Raw genomic sequence first — 21,660 nt, forward strand, 5'->3', positions numbered from 1 at the left:
ATACACTACTTTTTGGAGTAAACTTGTGTCACTATTTCTTCAATTTTGTTTTTGTTTCTCAAAGATAATGCTTCTCCATGAAATATCACAAGAGCTCCTTCAAGGGAAAGAAGATTTTTTGTTGTTGTTGTTGTTACATGCCAATTCAAGGTATAAATCTGGGACAGCACATTACTTTAGAGCAGTGGTTCTCAAAGTGTGGTTCTCAGATCAGTAGCATCTGCATCACCTGAAATCTGGTTTGAAATGTGAATTCTAGGGCTCCATCCCTAGATGATCTGCTGGATCAGAAACTCTGGGATGAGCCCAGGGATCTGTCTGTGCTTTACGAATTTCCCAAGGGATTCTGATGCATGCTAGGATTTGAGAACTACTGTTTTAAAGTAAATTTAGTGTAGCCAAATTACCTAGGTTGTATTAATTATTTAAAATATTTTACTCCTGGGAGTAGAACTGCTAAGTCATAGGGTATGGACATACTCAACTTTACTAGGTAATGCTAAATAGTTTTATAAACACTTTTTGGGGTGCCTGGGTGGCTCAGTCAGGTGTCTGCCTTCAGCTCAGGTCATGATCCTGGGGTCCTGGGATCAAACCCCTCATTGGGGTTCCCTTCTTAGCAGGGAGCCTGCTTCTCTCTCTGCTCCTCCCCCTGCTTGTGCTCTTTAGATAAATAAATATTTTTTTTTTTTTTTAAAGAAAACAGATAAGATACTGGACAAGAGGAGAGTAAGGTAGGGTTGGATAACTGATCGCCTTCCAAATTCCAAGGGAAGCTTATTAAAATACTGATTAACAAAGCATAAAGTTAAATATACATGTTAAACTTTAATATTTTAGTGAAAGCTCTAAAAAAAGTAGAGTGCCCATTTTTCACACCAGTTTTTTATATTTTTTAAGATTTTATTTATTTATTTGACAGAGACATAGCGAGAGAGGGAACACAAGTGGGCGGAGCGGCAGGCAGAGGGAGAAGCAGGCTTCCTGCTGAGCAGGGATCCTGATGTGGGGCTCCATCCCAGGATCCTGGGATCATGACCTGAGCCAAAGGCAGATGCTTAACGACGGAGCCACCCAGGCGCCCCTCACACCAGTTTTTAAGGAATTTTAGTATCATCTCAGAACATGACAGAACTATCACTGCATTTAATAAGGAAATTTTTTACCTTAATAAGGAAATTTTTTACCTTATTCAATTACCTTATTCAATATGTTACTATACACATATACAAATACCTAAAATTAATAAGACTGGCAATACCAAGTGTTGATGAGAATGTGAAGTAACTGGAATTCTCATACGTGGCTGGTGGTAACTCAAAAATATACAACTACTTTGAAAACTGTTTGGCAGTTTTTGTAAAGTTAAACATAAATTTACCTCTCCTAGATATTTTCCTAAGATAAACATATGTCACAAAATGACTTAAATACAAATGTTCACAGCAGCTTTATCCACAATGGTCAGAAAACTGGAAACAGTTCATCATCAGGTAAGTAGATACCCACATTGTAGAATATCCACACAACAGAAGGGAATAGGACTCAGCAGAAAAGAAAAAAAGAAACCAACTACTGCTACATACAACAACACCGATAAATCTCAGATACATTTTGCTGCATGAAAGAAGCCAGATGCAAAATCATACATACTGTATGGTTCCATTTATAGGAGATTCTAGAAAAGATAAAACTAATCTCTAATTATAGAACAGATCTGTGGTTGAGCTGGAGGGACTAACAGCAAAGAGACACAAGGGAATTTTGTGAGGTGATGAAAATGTTCTACATCTTGATTATGGTGGTGGTTAAATAAGTGTACACTTTTGTCAAAACCCAAACTGCATACTTTAAATGGGTATATTTTCTTTTATGTGAATTATACCACAACAAAATGTATGTAGGTATGTGTATATATAATTTTAATATGAATTAAAAACTTAAATTTTTTTTTAAGATTTTATTTATTTATTTGAGAGAGAGAATGGGTGAGAGAGAGAGAGAGAGAGTGAGTGCACAAGCCGGCGGGGAGAGGCAGAGGGACAAGCAGACTCCCCACTGCACATGGAGCCTGATTCAGGGCTCGATCCCAGGACCCTGGGATCATGACCCGAGCCAAAGGCAGACACTTAACTGACTGACCCACCCAGGCATCTCTAAAAACTTAAATGTTAAAGACAAAACATTAAACACCTTCTGGGAGAAAAATACCAGAAAATAGTTCTGTGTTTTCTGGGTAGAAAAGCATTTTTTAAACAAATCATAGAAATAAAAATTACAAGTGAAAAGATGAATGAATTTGACTACATTAAAATTATGAGCTCCCTTTCTTCTAAGATGCATCAGAGTGATAAGAAAAATTATTACCAACAAAAAGATATTTGAAATATAAAATGAGAAAATATTAGTATCCAGAATATTTTAAAACTGTGAATCAAAAAAGACAACCCAGTCAAGTAATGGGCAAAGATAAAAATAAGCAATTCACTTAAGTGCAAACATGACTGGTCAATAAATATATAAAATGATGTTAAAACTAATTAGAGATATTCAAATTAAATCTAAGACTTGATACCATTTCACATCTACCAGATTTGTAGAAATTAATGTGCCTGACAAAGTTAGGTACAAGGACAGTAAGACTTACAGTAAGACTGGTAACATGATAATCTCAATGGGAACAAATGTTTATTAATTTTTTTTTTTTTAGATTTTATTTATTTATTTGACAGAGCTGGACATAGGGCTTGATCCCATGACAGAGCTGGGATCATGCATGACCTGAGCCAAAGGCAGATGCTTAACCAACTGAGCCACCCAGGTGTCCCTATTTTCTTTTAAAAAAATTCTTAGTCATAAATTTTAAAAAGCGATCTTTTTTTTTGTTTTAGTAAAAGGTGAAAGATTTAAAAAGCAATCTTTTTTTAAAAAAATATTTTATCTAGAATTTTAAGTGGTCTGGTGTTAGTAGTTGAAGTCCTTTTGTTTCGCTTTTAAGGTTTATTCTCCCTCTGAGTAAAAAAGAAGTATATTCCCATGGAAGAGAATTGCAAAAATATATAAAAGTATGAAGGAGAAAATAAGGTATCTCATGTAATCTTACTTCCCAGACACAAGTATAATCTGGATTTTTGTTTCTCTATTTGATTTTCAAAATTATACATATAAATATATGGAAATAACATATTTTAGGATAATTTAGCATTAAAAATGTTTAGCTCTTCTCAGTCCCCATTCTTTTTTTTTTTTTTTTTTTAAGATTTTTATTTATTTATCTGAGAGAGAGAGACAGCGAGAGAGGGAACACAAGCAGAGGGGGAGTGGGAGAGGGAGAAGAAGGCTTCCCACTGAACAGGGAGCCTGATGTTGGGCTCGATCCCAGGACCCTGGGACCATGACCTGAGCCCAAGCCAGATGCTTAACCGACTGAGCCACCCAGGCGCCCCTCAATCCCCATTTTTTCATATATCCTTTAACATTAAGTATATAGTGTGTTCTAGAACCCTTTTAAGACTTTTGTTTGACTAGTGTTAAATTATAAAAATAAAACCTACTAAAAGGTAGGTTTTATTAAATGCAATGTAAATTGCATTTACATTGTTGTGACTGTATATTTGAGAATAATTTTATGAAAATATTTTAAAACAAGTACAATAAAATATATGTAACTATAATCACAATTAAGAAAATGTGTTCTAAAGTATAGCAAGATTAAAATATTATTTGACCTGAGTACCATGTTTGATCTTGCTCTGAGTCAAGGGTGTTAAATTGTATTAATGTTTTGCTTTCTCTGTTTTTATGGAAACCCTATAGTGAGGTAAGTAGTGCAAACTGAATTCATCTATTTTTATGTTTTTCCTGACAAAATTTATGTTTTCATCACGAAAGCAGAAGCTTCAAATTTATTTTCTGATATTTAAATTCCCTAGTTAAGGGCAGAGACAAGATTTAAAATGTCTAATCTTGGGGCGCCTGAGTGGCTCAGTCGTTAAGCATCTGCCTTCAGCTCAGGTCATGATCCCAGGGTCCTGGGATCGAGCCCCGCATTGGGCTGCCTGCTCTCAGCAGGAGATTGCTTCTCCTTCTCCCACTCCCCCTGCTTGTGTTCCCTCTCTTGCTGTCTCTCTCTGTCAAATAAATAAAATCTTTAAAAAAAAAAAAGTCTAATCTCTTAGGGCTTAAAAATACAAGCAATTATGGTATGTTGGATTTATTACTTTTGTAGATTAAAATCAATGGGATTTTAGCAATTAATGACAGAATTGCATATAATGGTTTTAGGGTATAAATAGTCTTAGTAAGCCATCTGTAGCAGTTTTTAATTCTCAACATAATTGCATAGAGTAGTTTATGTTTTCTAAGGAAAAGTCTCTAGACAAACTGTGCCTTATTTTACTTCTATTTTAGGCTTATCCCCTGAATGAATCTGGTATCTGTGAGCTATTCCTCTTTGGAGATTTGGGAGTTTGCAGAAGTAGAGAGATAATAAAATCATGATTTGAAAAACTGCGTACTATTTAGAGATGGCAGCTTTTTTCTAAGCCACTATCAGTTCTTCTTTTGCATGTGGTGGGTGGGGGAGAAGGGAGAAATAACATTCTCCCCTTCTGTTTAGATGTGCAAGTTTATCATTTGGGCCTAAGAATGTCCAACCTGGAAATCAGTTGGGTGGAATGGAATCTGTCAGTTGGCATTTAGTTATAGGATGCAGATGGTCATTTCTAATATGTGGATATGTGCCTGAGGATGAGGCCCGTAGATCATTTTGTTTTTCTTAGTGTGAACTTCAGGTGCAAGAATTGAGTTAATCTTTTTTTTTTTTTTTAAAGATTTTATTTATTTATTTGAGAGAGAGAGAATGAGAGACAGATAGCAAGAGAGGGAAGAGGGTCAGAGGGAGAAGCAGACCCCCAGCCGAGCAGGGAGCCCGATGTGGGACTTGATCCTGGGACTCCAGGATCATGACCTGAGCCGAAGGCAGTCGCTTAACCAACTGAGCCACCCAGGTGCCCGAATTGAGTTAATCTTAATCATTCATGGCAATCTCATCACTACTTAATATCTTTTGTCTTCTTTTGTGATTTTCCCCCCTTTATCTTCATTACTTACAATCATTTCACTGTGTCTATAAGCACCCATTTTTTTGAATTTAACATATGCCTTTTTAAAAAAAGATTTTATTTAAATTCATTTGAGAGAGAGCACAAGCAGAGGGAGAAGCAGAGTGAGAGGGAGAAGCAGACTCCCCGCTGAGCAGGGAGCCCGACGTGGGGCTCGATCCCAGGACCTGGAGATTATGACCTGAGCCGAAGGCAGACGCTTAACCATCTGAGCCACCCAGGTGCCCCTAACATATGCCTTTTTAATCTTACGTTCATATTCCATAACAAACATGCTGCTATTTGTGTGTGTGTGTGTGTGTGTGTGTGAGTTTCTAGTTTATGTAGATGGTGTTATGCTATACAGTGCACTCCTAATTTTCCCCTTCAACATTTAAAAAATATTTTGTTATTAAAGTATATTGTTTTTTTGTTTTCATCATACACATTTATTACATTTCATTTACCCATTCTTTTATTGATGGAAACCTTAGAGCCTCCGCCATCTTGGTATGAGAAACAATGCTTCAACAATTATCTCTGTAGGTGTTCGCTTGAGGACAAGGGTTGGGTGTCAGGATGTATTCATACCTAATGTTCTTCCACCAACAGTTCATGAGGCTTTTACCAATTGGTATTATCTGATCTTTTAAATTTTACTATTCAAATGTAGCTGAAGTGTCATCTCATCCTTTTAATTTGCATTTCTCTGATTATTAATGAGGTCAAACATCGTATGCTTATTAGCCATTGAAGGTTTTCCTTTTTATAAATTGTATTCATAGTCTTGCCCATTTTACCTATAGATTTCCAGTTTTGGGGGGATGATTTATAGGGATTCCCTGTACATTATTATAATTAATCCTTGACTGTCTTTATTGGGAATACCTTCCCTCAATCTGTCATTCATAATTTGTGAAATTCTTCATTGAACAGGAATATTTTATGAAATTTACATTAAAATTAATTTTTTTCTTATGGCATGAAATTTTGACTATTTTAAAAAATGATTTCCTACTCTGCCCCCACGGTCTCAAATACCAAATCCTACATCTTTTTTCTTTAGCTTTATATTTTTGCATTGCTCTTGTCTCTTTACACTGAGGCACTGTCCCATACAATTTACCCCAGAATGCATCCCAAACCTACTAATTTATGATATCTATTACAAAGCTCCTCTATTCTTTTCCAATGGCCTAATTGTCTGTTCTTGCACTCATTAATTACTGTCTGTCTGTCTCTCTGCATATGTATCTGTCTCATCTCTCTGTCATTTATCTTTATCTCTTTGGCTTTATAATATTTGCTAGAGCAAGTCCTCCATTTTTTTCTTATTTTTCTAAATTGTCCTACCTACTTACGATTCTGTTTTTCATTATAAATTATAGAAAGCACCTAACAAATTGCATTCAGTTTTACTCAGTATTTCTTGGCATGACATGAAATTTGTATAGTAGTCTGGGGGACAGTTGGTATCTTTTAACTATTTGTTTCATCCATGAACATAATATGACTTTTTACTCAGTTTTTTTTTTTTTTAAAGATTTTATTTATTTATTTGACAGAGACACAGTGAGAGAGGGAACACAAGCAGGGGGAGCGGGAGCGGGAGAGGGAGAAGCAGGCTTCCCGCGGAGCAGGGAGCCCGATGCGGGGCTCGATCCCAGGACCCTGGGACCATGACCTGAGCCGAAGGCAGACGCTTAATGACTGAGCCACCCAGGCGCCCTTTACTCAGTTTTAAACATTTTTAATAGAGTTGTTATTTTTTCCTGCAAATGTCCTTTTACTTTAGGGTAATGCCTAGATAATTGATAGGTACTTTGTAAAGGCTGTTGCTAGTATCTTGTTTTCTTTACATTAGTTAGTTATTGTTACAGACCTGTCTGTATTTTCATGGGAATATTTTATTTGCAACCTTTTCTCAACTCTTAGTTATAAAAGTATTTTGTTGAGGGGCGCCTGGGTGGCTCAGTCATTAAGTGTCTGCCTTCGGCTCAGGTCATGATCCCAGGGTCCTGGGATCGAGTCCCACATCGGGCTCCCTGCTCGGCGGGAAGCCTGCTTCTCCCTCTCCCACTCCTCCTGCTTGTGTTCCTGCTCTCGCTATCTCTCTCTCTGTCAAATAAATAAATAAAATCTTAAAAAAAAAAAATATTTTGTTGATTTTCTTGGGTTGGCAATGCAAGAGATAATATTATTTGTAAAAAATAGCATTTTGATTTTCTTTAAAATCCTCATACTTTTGTTTCTTTTCTTTGGCTTATGACATTGACTTATGGCTTTTTTATGGTTTATGGCCTTTAATATATGTTTAAGAGTGACAGTGTTTCTGATATTATAGGGAATATGTCTAAACTTGTGCCATTGATTATGTGTTTTCTGTGGAATTTGGGCAGATATATATCAAGTTAAGAAAGGCCTCTTCTGTTTCTGGTTTACTAAATTTTTTTTTCCTTTTTAATGATCTATTGAGATTTGTGTAATGCCTTTTCTGCATCTATTGAAATGATCAGGTCTTTTTTTCTGTTTTAGTCCATTAATGTACATTATGCTGATTAGATCTTTTGATGTTATAGTTGCTACATTCCTGTGATAAACCCTGTTTGGTCATGATATAGAGTAGTTAGTTTATATTTTATTTAGGATTTTAGGATCTATGTTTATATGTTGAAATGATCCTATAATGTCATTTCTTGTATCCAGATTGGGTTTTAGGTTAATACTTAGCTTTGCAGTATAATCAGGGAGTTTACGTTCTTTTTATACTGTCTAGAATTTCTTTTCTTTTTTTATAAGTTTTTTATTTTGATTTCAGTATAGTTAACAACCATGTTCTATTAGTTTCAGCCACTTTGGAAAACAGTATGGAGGTTCCTCAGAAGGTTAAAAATAGAACTACTTTACGATCCTATAATCACACTACAGGGTATTTACTTCCTAGAATTTCATGAATGAGTTCATCATTGCTTTCAACGCATCAGACAGTGGACTGAGGGGTTACTCTCGATTAGCAGGGAACCCATTGACACTTTTCTGTCTGTTACAGTGTTGTGCTGAAAATATTTAACAACAGGCTGGGGCAAAGGAGGGGGGAGCTTACTGATTTAAGTGTTTGCCAATTTCAGTGGTGTAAATATTGCCACCGTGTTTGATTTAAAGCTACCAATATGAAGTCTTCATATTTGAAGTTGTGAAAATATGCATAATCAGCTCCTGTGAACTGGCACAGGCTGGTTCCAGCATACCACTAGTCTGTCACCACATCTGACTATGACAACCTTCAGAGAGTAATGGCAGCTGCTTCATTTCTGCCTTCCAAATCTTTTACACATTTCTCTTTTGGCCAGCTTAAACTCAACTATTCAGGGAAGATGATTCTGGGACTCTTATTTCTAGCTTAACACATCATATTTAGCTTAACTTAAAATAAACTGCCATAGGGGTGCCTGCCTGGCTCAGTCAGTAGAGTGTTGGAACTCCTGATCTCAGGGTTGTGAAGCCTACTTAAAAAAATAAATAAACTGTCATAACTACCACTTTTAAGTTATATGATGGCTGTTGGTCTGCTCAACTTTCCTATTTTGATATTTTATATATTTCCAAAATATATTTTTTTGTCTAGGTTTCAATTTGTTACCCTATAGTTTTCCATAGCATTTAAAAATTTTTAAATACTGTCATATTGTAATTTACCCACTTTAATTCTAATATACACATTTTTAATTCTTTTTCTTGATTTGTCTTTCCAGAGGTTTGTTAACCTACTAGCTTTTGGCTTTACCAACCATCTCTATTTCATTGATCTCTTTTTTTTTTTTTTTTTAAGATTTTATTTTTAAGTAATCTCTCTACCCAATGTGGGGCTCGAACTCACAACCCTGAGATCAAGAGTCGCATGCTCCCCCAACTGAGCCAGCCGGGCACCCCTCTATTTCATTGATTTCTATCCTTATCTTTATTATTTCTTTCCTTCTGTTATTCCTTCTTTTATGACTTTTTTCTTGTTTTATTTTTTAATTTTTTTTAAATTTTATTATGTTATGTTAATCACCATACATCACATCATTAGTTTTTGATGTAGCATTCCATGAGTCATTGTTTGCGTATAACAAACAGTGCTCCATTCAGTACGTGCCCTCTTTAATACCCATCACCAGGCTAACCCATCCCCCTACCCCCGTCCCCTCTAGAACCCTCAGTTTGTTTCTCAGTGTTCATAGTCTCTCATGGTTCGTCTCCCCCTTTGATTCCCCCCTTTCATTTTTCCCTTCCTACTATTTTCTTTTCTTTTTTTTTTTTTTTAAACATATAATGTATTATTTGTTTCAGAGGTACAGGTCTATGATTCAACAGTCTTACACAATTCACAGCGCTCACCATAGCATGTTTTTTTCTTGTTTTAATCTTTTACTCCTATAGCCTGTTTATACTATCCCTTTTTTGTCCCTTAGGATTTTTTCCCCTTAAGGTGTGTGGTTAAGGTGTGTGTTGTTTTATATAAATTTGTTTCCCTGATTTTATTTAGTTTTATAGTTAGTTACTTGATGTATCCAACTTTATTCTTTTTGTTTCTTTTTATCAGAGTTCATTTGAATTTATTATGAATAACAAGAGGTTGGATTTATTTCTGCAATTTCATTTAACAAGTAAGTCTGTCTTTTTACAAACATTACAAGGACTTAAAGATACTTCAACATATACTGCCCACTTTCAATTAATATATTATTTATCAAGTATTTTACTTCTGTGTTGTTTTTCCAGCCACACGTAGATGACATCATCATCATCACTACCTCTTAGAATAAATTTTTATCCATAGTTACCTACCCCCCTTTTTTTTTAACATTTCTTCTTAGATTTTCGACTTTTCTCTAGCAGTCTTTGTTGTGTTTCTCAAACCCAAGTATTATTATCCTAAAGCAACCTTAAATGTTCTCATCTAAATGTTTTCTCTCCTCTGCTTCCCCATTTTTTCTGGAATACCAAATTTGTGTTGGAATTTACACCTTATCTTCTCTCTTCTAACTTTTTATTTTGTTTCTCTTTGACTCTGTGTACTTCATTCTGAGTTAGTTCTTCAATTCTGTCTTTTTTAGTTCATAAAGCACCTCTTCAGAGGTGTCTGTTTAACTGATCCAATGTATTTTAAATTTTACTTATATTTTGTTTCTGACACTTCTCTTTGATTCTTTTTCAAGTGTTTTTGATATTTTTAAGTCTTTTTTTCTTCTGCTTCCAATTCCCTTTTTTTAGTTCCTTAAACACATTATTCTTTTCTTTTTAAAGATTTATTTATTTGAGACAGAGAGAAAGAGAATGTGTGAGTGAGCACGGGGGGAGGGGCAGAGAGAGAATCTCAAGCTCACTCCCTCCTGAGCATGGAGCCTTATGTGGGCTTGATCCCATGACCCTGAGATCATGACCTAAGCCAAAATCAAGAGTGCGACGTTCAACCAACTGGGCCACCCAAACGCCCCTAAATATTCTTAATTTATATTTTAGATCATATGATTCTAGTCTTGATAGTCTTCAAATGTATGCTTTCATTTAATCCTCACCACAATTATGTCACTCTATAACACTCCATATTCTTACTTCTGGATAAGGAAACTGGGGCTGGGAATACCAAATAATCCATCCAAATCACAGATTTAATAAGTGTGTAGGCTGAGATTTAAATGATGGTCTGTTTGACCTCAGAAATGCCATTGATGTGATCAAACTTCATTTTACCATTCACTATTTATTGGGCTACTAATATATGTTCCATTAGATAGCATACTAGACTCTGAGTGCATTGAGGATGGGAATAATGTAACCTAATATTCAATACTGTATCGCAAACATTTGTTGCAGAGCAGACAAAACTGGACAAACTCAGTTAATATTTGTAGGATTACATAGTTATTGCCATAGGATTTCATTACTGCATCTCTTATGAGTGCAGATGCAGTAAGTTTAGAGGATCAATATATTTGCCTCAGTAACCCCAGACTGCCTCTGTAGTAGGATGTGAGGGCTAGTTCTGTATTATCTTTGTTGTCTATACTTATATTTACTTCCATTCCACCACTTTAGGTGGTAGTGGTGGATTGTGGGTATCTTCCTGTACCTTTGCTTATTTGGACTTTTGTCTTAATTTATTCACTAATGCTAGTCTCTTTTTTCCAGTCCATCCTGAATACCACCAACACATTCTTTCTGAAGTAGTCTCTTATTATAAAATTGCTTGACTCAGAAACTTTCAGTATTACCTCTCTCTTTCCTTTAGTACATTATTTAAAGTCTTCTCTGTGGCATTCACACCAGTCTTCAGTATGGGCCCAACCTTCATTTTCAGGCTTATCTTCTACTACTTCCCCACATAAAAACAATAGTTATTAATAACAGTTAATGCACTTTTTATGTGTCTGGTGTCATCTTAAGAGCTTGACATATATTATGTCATGTAATCTTTGAAACAAATCTAGGGATATGTACCAGTATCCTTATTTTATAGATGAGGACACTGAGGTTTAGAGGGCTTTAATTTGCGTAAGTTCAGACAGCCTAACAAGGGGTGAAGCTGTAATTTGAATCCAGATAGCCTTTCTCCAAAGATGATACTGCAGATCACCACTTTGCATTGTAAATCAAGCACATTGCTTACCTGTACCCTGTTCTGAAACCAAAATCAAGCTTTTGTTGTGTCCCAAACCTACATTATACTGTTTTGCTTCTATTCTTTTGTTTACACTCTTCTGCAATGCCTCATGGGTCACATGTTACAGTCTACCATGGGCCCAACTTTAAATTTCATTTCTTGCAGATCTTCCCTTATTTCTCAACTCCTAAGGTACTGCATGTGCTCTTCCTTATAGCACTGTTGCAGACATATTTATTACCGTGGTCTTTATCTGTGCTCTTTCTCCCTGGTTCAGGGATCAGTTTTTGGAGGGTAGATGATGTCTTTATTTCTTCTGCAAGAACTTGTGTGGGGATTTGTATGAGCAGAAGTTTAGATGCTGCTTCTGCCACTTGGTAGGTGTGTGATCTTGAGCAACCTGCTTAATGCTCGGTGTGGTGTCTGTTTCCTCTCTTGTAAAATGAAGATGACAGCCTACTTCACAGGGCTATAAGGAGAGAGAAATAAGGTAACACACATAAAGGTGCTGGCACTTAAGTGGTGTTCATCCATTGCTATATTCTGTTCTCTTCCCACTTCATACGAGTGCAGGACCTTGAATATATTGCGTATTTGGTAGAAGATGTTGAAAGCGTGAATGAATGCCCGTTGTGTCTGTCATTGGTGGACTTTACCAGTGTGTTCTGCAATTATCTTCTTTGATTGGGATTTTCTTGATGTTGCCCCCTCCTCCTCTCAAATAAAAGCTGCCAGCCTCATGGTATATTTTTCAGGTTATCTTACTTTTTTAGGTAATAGTGGCTTTAATTGGTTCAAGAGATAAACTAATCCTTTCTATTGAATTAGTTGTCTTATGTTTCTTTCTTTGAGGACAAGTAAGTCTTAATCCATTTCAGTGCAGAGACTCCTATAAATAATGAATCCTTTGTGGGAGTTTCTTGTTGGGTTTAAAGAGAGTTACTTTGGATATATGGGCTTTTTTTTTTTAAGGATCCACCATGGCTGCTGTTCTCCTTATTCATGGGACTAAGCCTACTTCCATTTTTCCTCCTGTTGCTATGAGCAAATGGTATAGGGTTTGTCATTTAGATAACAGGGGAATTTGAAACAGAATTTCTTCATTGCTGAGATCACTTTCAACATAACAAATGAGAAGTGAAAGCCTCTTTCCTTTGTGGGTGTCATATGGAATCAGTATGATCAGCAGATCACAATGGGTCCTGCCACACTGGATATAGGTTTCCATCTTTCCACTCAGTATCATTGTCTGCCTGCTCTCTGAGCAAGATTCAAGGAAATTTGTTTTGTTTTGTTTTTCAAGGAAGTTTTCTTGTTGTTAGCCTCTGAAGTAAATCCAGGATCCTTCAGGATATTCTTCATAGACATTATTCCATGTCTGTTTTTGTTTAGAAGATGGATTGAAATTTTTTTTTTGGAGTCCACATATGGGCTCCAAAATAAAATGTTTTAAAAGCCATTGAAGTATGTGTGTGTGTATGTATATATATATATAGCCTCTAAAGACCTAATTTTATTTGCATATTAGTTTTCTTATACTCTGCTTATTTGACCCAGATTTAATAATAAGAACAGCTTTTACGAATGAATACCCATAGAAAAAGAAAACGAAACTATCATTTTAGATGCTTTGTAATAGCTACACAATGCATACTTTTTCTACAAATGTTATCAAGTGAAGCAGTCTTTTATACAAAGCAAAATAAAGCTGTTGCTGTAATTAGTGTGAACATTCCAAACAAAACAAGGCTAATTACTGGATGGACAAAAAAAAAGTGAATTTTGTGAAATAGGCCATCTTCCTTACAAGGTAGGTTTTTCTTTCTTTCTTTTTTTTTTCCCTTTCTGTTCCTTCAACTCTGGAGAATAGGAATTTTGATGACATTAACACAGCTTATTAATGATCATTGTAAGTCACTCCATCCACCTAATTAAATCATCAGTTACAATTGGTTACAAGGGAGTATAATTTAAATGGAACTGTTCTGGCAAACTAGATGCCACTTCACTCCTAAATATTTAATATTCCCTGTGGTTAGATTAATCGGAAGGTTTAAGGAGCCATTTAGCCAGGTCTTTCAAAGGCAAGTGACAGACATTTTTGACGCCTTTTTGGAAAAGGACAAATTAATTATAAATAAATTTCTGCTTAAACTCTTGTGTCATTGGGTATAATGCAGACTGAGAAATTATAATTAAAACAGTTTTTAAATTTCATTAGTAAGATAGCGGAGCCCCTGAAGGAAAATTGATTTAAGTACTTTATTAAGACCAAGAAGTAGAGTTAAAAAAATATACATCTGGTTGCATTAAAATAGTTCAGAAACTAGATAAGAGGCATAAATATTTTATCACTCAAGAAGTCTGTTAACTGAGCATTTACTATGTAATAGCACTAAGGTAGGTTGTGGGGATTTAGTTAACAAAATGGAATGATCCCTGCAATATTATAGCAGGAAACAGATCTTAATAATTACAAGTGTAATGAGTGCTACAAAGAAGAAAAGGGAATTGACAAATTTTTTTAAAAAGATTTATTTATTTCAGTGAGAGAGAGAGAGAGAACACGGCGGGGAGGGGCAGAGGAAGGGGAGAGAGAAACCCACACAGAGCTGGATGTGGGGCCTGATCTCAGAACCCTGAGATCAGACCTGAGCCGAAACCAAGAGTCAGACGCTTAACTGACTGCCCCACGCAGGTGCCCCCACAAAATTTTTAATTTGACACTTACCTATTCTAGGTCCTAAAAGGGAGAAAAGCCATGTAAAATTATGCTTTCTTCTGGAAATTTCTTCTACTACTTGCCCTTTTTTTAATAAGTACTTGTTTGCCAAGTGGCTAGGTATAATTTTCGTATTTTTTTTTCTTGATTTTATCCCTTTAGACAAGTTTGAATTATGTTTCCTCTATGGACTTGTGGGAAACAAAAGTATTGGTGTCCACCTCCTGGCACTTAAACAAGAAAAGGGCATACAGATTCTGCAGTGTCTGCTACCAGTAACAGTCCTTACTTGTAGTTGTTAGGGTCAATTTCATAGTTTCAGCAGACTGGAAGCTTCCACCTCAAATGGCCCCTAGGCTCTTAATTTGTTATTTCCATTGCTTCTCTAGTTGCAAACCGGAGCAAAGGAGCTTTTGGGCTCTAGGTGGGGGAAAAACTTGGTTGGCATCAAAAGTGAAACTGAGGAGGGAATAGGAAGTTAACATTTTATAACGTTAGTACCTCTTCTTTACCTCTTGTTGAATTTCTCACTGTTTGCATTATGAATGGGGGCTATTTTTCTGTTGATTCCTACCGAATTCAAAGAAAGATTAGATATGCCACTCTGCTCTTTCTGGATGGCTTTTGTTATGAGATAGGTCTTGTGGATTGCTTCAGACAGAAAAGAAAGTATCAGATAAGTGAAAATTGGGGAGAGTTTTTCTGGCAGTAGAACAACATGTCCAGAATTTTAGGAACTGTCATCCTTGAAGATTGAAAAGAAGTCCAATATGGTTAGAAGGGAGAAAAAGTTGTTTGAGATGAGCTTGGGGAAGTAAGATAAGCTTTATTTTTCCTTGCTTTGGACAAATGTAGAGATTATAGGTTCATGGTTGCCAAAAAATATCCCTTTTAATAAGTTTTTCAAAAAAAGTTTTAAATTTTAGAATAGTTTTAGATTTGTAGAAGTTTGCAAAGATTGTACAGAGTTCTGCCTCATACCCACTTTCCCCTATTATTAACATGTTATACATTGGTGTGGTGAATTTGTTACAATTAATAAATCAATATTGATATATTATTACTCATTAAATTTATAGTTTATTCAGATTTTCTTAGTTTTTACTAATGCTCTTTTTTCTTGTTCCAGTATCCTATCAAGGATACCATATTGTATTTAGTGTTATGTCTCTTTAGTTCCTTCTGGTTTTGACAGTTTCTCAGACTTTTTTTGTTTTGATGACCTTGACAGTTTTGAGGAGCACTGATTAGGTACTTTGTAGATTGTCCCTCAAATGGAATTTGTCTGGTGCTTTTCTCATGATTGGACTAGAGTTATGGGTTCTGGGGAGGAAGAGTACAGAGACTATAAAGTGCCATTCTCATTACATTATGAAAAGGCACATACTTTGAACATGACTTTTCACTGCTGATATTATCTTTTATCTTCTGGCTAAAATAGTGTCTGTCAGGTTTCTCCATTGTGTAGTTACTCTTTTCCCCCCTTTACATACTGTCCTCTTTGGAAAGTAGCCTACACTTGAGAAATGAGAGTTATGCTTTACTTCATGAGGGTAGAATATCGTACATAAGGTATTTAGAATTCTTCTGCATGGAAGATTTATTCCTTTTCCCCCATTTATTTGACTTTATTTATAAATTTTTTTGCTCAAACTTTTCCAGCTTTGACCATTGGGAGCCCTTTCAGTTGGCTTCTGTCCTTTGACTTGCCCTTATTATTATGTTCTTTTGTTTTTACTTTTGTTTGTTTGCTTTTAGCACTTTATCTTCTGGCACTGTAAGATTCTTCAGGCTCATCTTGTATATTCCCTACTTTGGCTCTTGAGGCAGTCATTTCTCCAAGGATTGTTTGTTCCATTTTTTGAAGAATGGCATTAGAAACAAAAATCTGAGCCTTAGATTCACTCATCACTACAGGGATGTTCTTGCTTCTAGGCCTTCTTAGCTGACAGAGTAAGAAAATAGTATGTGTATATACTAACTGTGTATACATACATATCTGTAAGTACTTCTATATGTATCTATTAATATTATGTCAAGGTAAACATGTTAATACTGATGTCTCCAACTGTAATCCATTACTACATGATCATCTGGTCTCTATTTGTAACCTCGCATTTGTACAGTGACAGACTTGGCTTCTACCATGTGCCATCTATTTACTGAATTGTTCAATTCCAGTATACATGCGTGGTGGTTTAAGAATCATCCCTGCTGTTCCCCCTCTCCTGTTTTCTTGATGCAGAGGACATGTATTTGAAGGTGGCTTGAGTTGAATCTTCAAACGCCTGCCTCCCTTCTTTCCTTCCTTTTCTCCATCCACTCATTTGCCCATTTATCCAGTAAATACATATTTATAGAGCTAAGTAAAGCACATTGACTCTAAGAGACAGTGTTGCAAATGGTAGATTTGGGTAAACTAGTGCTATTTATTATAGTAGACTATTTCTTAACCTGATTCTATTAGCTGACTTGCCAGATTAATCTGACTTCCATTCTTGTAATATTCACTGTAAGTTCTTTTGCTTCCTGAAGGCTCTCAGGAAGCCGTCAATTCTTTATTATACTTGTGTCTATTTACTCCCACCATTTGAATTTTGTATAATAAAAGACAGTTGTTTTTATTTCTAAATCTGTTTGACATTTTTCATTTTATTGTAATTATATAATTTAACAAATATTACACAAATTAATTAAATTAGACAGTAAAAGTTAAAAACTACATTGGATATTTTATAAAATCTCAAGAGAATATATAAAGAGGTCTATTAAATTGGGGTGGGCAAGATAACTACAGAATATTGGGAAAATTTATTAAAAATCTAGAAGTGTTCTATGCCGGCAGTGCTACACAAGTGTTTTCAAGTTCTCATACAACTTTAAAGAAACAAATACAAGGAAACAAAGGTGATGTGCTATGGGAGCCGTTTATGAAGGAAAGACCATGTGCATTTCAGTTGTTTGTAGACTCACACCAAAGAAAAGGCGTTGGTCCTTTACCAAAGATTCGCAATTAATGTATGTGTATAAGTTAATATAATAATCCTTTACTTTACTGACTTTTTGTGATTTAATTCTCAACATTTATCCCAACTGCTTTGGAGGAGAGGGTTACCACTACAGTTTTATTCTTGAGGTATGTTTGAATGTAATAGACTTTTGTGGCTTAGTTGCAAAAAACAGTCACCACTAAAAATTTGTATTCAGAATTATAAACAATAGTGGTGAACATTTGAGTTAGCACCTTTGCAATTTGTGCTGGACATCTTGCATCTGCTCCTTTCAATCCACTCTCCAAGTTTCTCTCCTCTGTGTCTAGGAGACTAATCTATAGGGATTATATCAGTAGTGATCCCTTGCCCTCTGGCTTCCAGCTGGATTAGGCTAATGTAGTCTTTCTGTAGGAGACTGGAGAGCTGGAGAAGAATGAGGCCTGAGGAGTGGTTCTTCTGGCTTCCTTCTTGCAAGGTCGCCTTCAGCTAGGTATGTCCCCCAAATACAGGTCACTCAAGAAGGATTCTGCTACATCACCCTCTTTTGTTCCAGGTTTTGGCAACTGCTCCCAATCCTTCTTTGACCTGAGGGTGGTAATATCTCCATCTGCTTTTAGATCCAGGTTTAGATCCGGTAGTAGATCCAGGTTACTACTCTTCTCCTTCTGTATATCCACATCTCTGTGCATCAACCCTTTATAAATAAATATTCTTCAAATTATTCTGAGCTCATTCATAATGCATATACTGTAGTCTGAAATACAATATGATGAAAAATAGGTAGGTATTGGTGGGAGTAGGCATTGGAAAAAGTAGGTTCTTTATTCAGTGATGTCCTTATTTACTGACTGATCTCTGATTAATCATTGAACTTTTCTCAATTTTTGTTTCTTCTTAACCTACCAAAGGATCTAAGAGAAGTATTATACATTTGGAAGGGGAAATGCAACTCTTCCTCTCCTAAGTCTTCATTCAGGTAGGGAAATTAAAGAGAACTAGCATTTGTTGAGCACGTACCAGGCATCGTATCAAGCATCTTGTTTCACTCTTACAAAACCCCATGATATGTGGTGTTAGCCCTATCTCACCAGTGGTGAAACTGAGACTCAAAGCTACTAGGCTAGTCATACAACTAAACTATCAGTTGTCTTAATTTATGGCTGTATCTCCAGTACAGCTCAATGTTCAGCAGAGGTTGGTGTTTATTAATGTTTGCAGGAAGAATGGGTATGGGGAAAGGTAGAGAAAGGGAGGCAGCTTTTGGATCCAGGTCTCAGTGACTTCAAAATACACTGTACTGTAGTTAAGAAAACAGTAATTTTAATTTTTTAAAATTTAACATTAAGTAAATGATCTAAAATCCTTTTTTATGGTTTTATCAAGGTACACTTAATATATATTAGTTTCAAGTATATAGCACATTGATTCAGTATTTGAATACATTGTGAAATGATTGCCACAATAAGTCTAACTAGACTCATCTCTCATCATATAGAGTTACAGAATATTTTTCTTGTGATGAGAACTTTTAAGACTTACTCTCTTACAACTTTCAAATGTGCAATACAGTGTTATTAACTATAGTTGTCATGCTGTACCTTATATCCTCATGACTTACTTATTTTATAACTGGAATTTTGTACCTTCTGGCTCCCTTCACCCATTTCTCCCACCCCAGTTCCCTGCTTGTAGGAACTACCAATCTGTTCTCTGTCATATTATAATCCTCACAGGCTAGAGTGATGTTGCTAGTAGAGCCCAAGGAATGGTTGGACCTACTTAGTGTTCTTGACTTACATGAACTTTTTTTTTTTAAGATTTATTTATTTGAGAGAGAGAGAGTACAAGCAAGGGGAGGGGCAGAGGGAGAGGGAGAGAAAAAGTCTCAAGCAGACTCCCCGCTGAGCACAGAACCCGCCGTCGTCGTCGCAGCGCTGATCCCAGGACCCGGAGATCACTACCTGAGCCAAAACCAAGAGTCGGACACTTAAACCAGGCGCCCCTCAACTTAAATAATAGACATCACATTTTCCTTAATATACATTTCTTGATCTGTTTTTCTTGAATAGATTTATGTTTTTTTGTTTTTTTTTCTGGTTGGGGAGGAGGTAGTGATTTTCCTGTTATTACATCCTTTGTGAAGTAATGCTTTTATTTTTCAGGCACTTAAGCCATTTACATTTCAATATTGTTTGTTTTTTTTTTTTCTTTAGCATTTTGAAATTAAATGACTATATTACCTTATACATACCTTTGATTTAAAAAGTTTTGGTAAAGTCCTTTTACAGCATTGCAAAGTAAGTCAAGTTGTGCAGGCAATGCTCACATGGCAATCTCTTCATCTGTCTAGATGGTTACAATATGGAGAAATAAGATGAGCATCACATTGTTTGCTGCTGAGGGCATTTGAAGTGGATGACTTCTAGGATTTGGCTTGTTGCTTATGTTAATAGACAAAATTACTATCATGTAGAGGTTAGTCATTTTCTTTAACACCATGTATGTATAAAACACACGTGTGAGTAGACGTGTATATATATGTGTGTGTATGTGTGTATTTGTATTTCATCCTGTTACTGTTAAGTCACTTGCCGAAAAGTAATTTCATCTCTCTTGTGCAGGTACTGTGGTAGCCTGGGTAAAGATAAACCAAGGTGGGTTCAAAGGACCTTTGTTGGTGAATGTGAAAATCTAATGGATCAACTGTAATGACTATCCTGCCCTTTTTATTCTGAATTTTACTTGGGCCAAGGACTTGGGAGCTTGATAGCAGTTAGAAACTTCAGACAGATCTTATAAGTGTTGGTCTGTAGGGAAGTTCCAAGCCAAACACCATAAACATTGACAAATTTATGTTTTAGTTCTGTTGCATTTACATGATGGATTGTGAAAAAAAAAAAGGGTATGAATGTGATAGTTTAGTTTCATATTAATCAGATCCTGTTTTATTGCCATTACAAAAACTTCTGGGGTCATGATCCTGGGGGTCTGTGATTCTGAGTCTCATAAATATGATTTTATAATGTCTGTGTGAAATTATTAATATTAATTGCTTGTGGTTTTCCCTTGGTGTTAAATTCTTCATTGCTATTTGTGGTTTATTCTGAATTCTGTGGTTAGATTTCATGGTGTTCCTGAGATTGTGCACTGAGATGGATTTTTGAGTTGCTGTGTCCCATATTGAGAGGCATACTGGCTTTGCCTCTGAGCAATTGTCCAGAAACAGAAATGCTTAGTATTTAATTTTTTCCCCTTGTGCCCATAAATTTTCCTCTCTGGGGATTTCTTGGGCTACTTTCTTAATCTAAGGCTCAGTTTCTTTCTGTAAAGCAAAGATAATAGCAGTACCTACTTTGTAGGGTTGTTGTGAAGATTAAATACGCTAATGTTTGTAAGGGGATGAATCTGATGTGTGGCATTTAGTAAATGCTAAATAAATGTCATCCACAAAAGCCATTGGTACTCTCAGAATTAGATGATAGGCTATAGCAAAACTCATTGTCATTTTAATTTGCCAATGTGAGCATTTGTGTTTCTGTACCTTTTTTTTTTTTTTCACTCAGACATGCTTAGCCCTAGACATCAGCATCAGGTAATAAATAGCAACCCCTGAAAGGTCTATTAATTTTTAGAGGCCATGTATGCACCACTGAGTAAACTGGCTCTCTTTGGCTCTCTGAATGATATCCTTGGGGAGGTAACACTTTTTTTCCAAAAGGAAAAAGTGGTTTATTCCTTTCTCACTACTATTTTCAGACCCATTAAACTCTAAGTAATGGTAAGGCTTCCATGACGGCTTTGAGGAATACAATATACTTTCTATTTTCCCTCCAAAGTGCCTATTACAGCTCTATCACTGGGTTGCTTGTTCTTTGATTTCATCAAAGAGACTAATTCCATCGAGGCTAACAAAGTCCTCTTTCTCTCATAGTGTCTTTCTGTTATCTCACTTAACATTTACTGATTATAAAAAAGTTAAATCACAAAAATGTTTAATAAAATAGTTAAATATAAGAATTAGATAAGATGAAAAGCATAGCATCTGTCAAAGACTTAAAGGGCATGTTGGATTTTTTTTTTTTTTCAGTGTATACAGCTAGAAGAAATACCAATTTTCAGGGTAACTCCTGGATTGTGATTAGGAAGGAGGAGGAGAGAAAGGGAAGGGAACTGTCCTTCAGGTGGAATGAATTTTCA

At 35.8% G+C, this 21,660-nt stretch overlaps 1 long non-coding RNA gene across 1 annotated transcript in view; it reads left to right on the forward strand.

The window, feature by feature from the left end:
- The window catches only part of LOC145722601 (uncharacterized), a 124,602-nt gene extending 103,436 nt beyond the window's left edge, over positions 1-21,166 (forward strand). The window contains exons 7-9 of the long non-coding RNA XR_014146969.1: positions 9,688-9,751; positions 18,372-18,439; positions 19,814-21,166. This is a non-coding gene — a long non-coding RNA (uncharacterized LOC145722601). The remainder of the gene's footprint in view (positions 1-9,687; positions 9,752-18,371; positions 18,440-19,813) is intronic.
- The last annotated feature ends 494 nt before the right edge of the window (positions 21,167-21,660 follow it).

Source organism: Leptonychotes weddellii, chromosome 7 (assembly GCF_054177405.1).
Source record: "Leptonychotes weddellii isolate Sample4059 chromosome 7, ASM5417740v2, whole genome shotgun sequence".
NCBI classification, from domain to species: Eukaryota; Metazoa; Chordata; class Mammalia; order Carnivora; family Phocidae; genus Leptonychotes; species Leptonychotes weddellii.